Source organism: Colobus angolensis, unplaced genomic scaffold (assembly GCF_000951035.1).
Source record: "Colobus angolensis palliatus isolate OR3802 unplaced genomic scaffold, Cang.pa_1.0 Scaffold9, whole genome shotgun sequence".
Taxonomy (NCBI): Eukaryota; Metazoa; Chordata; class Mammalia; order Primates; family Cercopithecidae; genus Colobus; species Colobus angolensis.
The window spans coordinates 5969393-5970386 of record NW_012122931.1 but is presented as its reverse complement, the minus strand read 5'-3'; positions in this window follow the sequence as shown (position 1 = coordinate 5970386).

Below are 994 nucleotides of genomic sequence, written 5' to 3'. Positions count from 1 at the left end.
GTTTCGATCTCCTGACCTCGTGATCCGCCCGTCTCGGCCTCCCAAAGTGCTGGGATTACAGGCTTGAGCCACCGCGCCCGGCCAGAAGATTTTATTTCTTATAAAAGGGTATAGACTGCAAGGTGACCATCCCACAAACTGGGAAGCATGCCTTTGACAGAGGCAGAAGGCAGAGAAACACTAAGCAGACAGGGGCAGGTCCCTGGCAAAACCCTACTTTCCAGCTGAAAAGCCTGAATCCTGTGGCCCAAAGTGAGAACTTCTATCCCTTTGCCTGCTCTCTCCTGATTGGTTCTTTCTGAATAGTGCCTTTTTACCAATCAAATATTGCCATTTCCAAAACTACCTGCAGCCCACCCCACCTCCCATCCTGTACCTTTAAAGACCCCCCAAGACCCCAGACTCAGTTGGTAGGGAGAGAGAAGTGGCTTGACTGGAGAGAGGCGACTTTCCTTCAGAGTGAAGAGGCTGGACTTCAGAGGAGAAATAGCTTAACTTCAGGGAGATGGCTTGACTAGAGGGAAGAGCCATCCGGAGTGGCAAAGCTTCAGGGGAGGATTACCTGCCCGTTCCATCTGCTTTCCAGTTCACCTCTCTGCCGAGAGTCTTTTCTACTGCTTAATAAAATTCTCGCTGGGCACGGTGGCTCACACCTGTAATCCCAGCACTTTGGGAGTCCGAGGCAGGCAGATCACAAGGTCAGGAGATGGAGACCATCCTGGATAACATGGTGAAACCCCGTCTCAACTAAAAATACAAAAAATTAGCCGGGCGTGGTGGCAGGTGCCTATAGTCCCAGCTACTTGGGAGGCTGAGGCAGGAGAATCGCTTGAACCCGGGAGGCAGAGGTTGCAGTGAGCCAAGATCGCGCCATTGCACTCCAGCCTGGGCGACAGAGCAAAACTCCATCTCAAAAAAAAAAAAAAAAGAGAGAGAGTGACCAACCAGGTGTGTGTTTTGCCTGCCTCTTCTCCCACGTGTGTTTTAGCTTCCA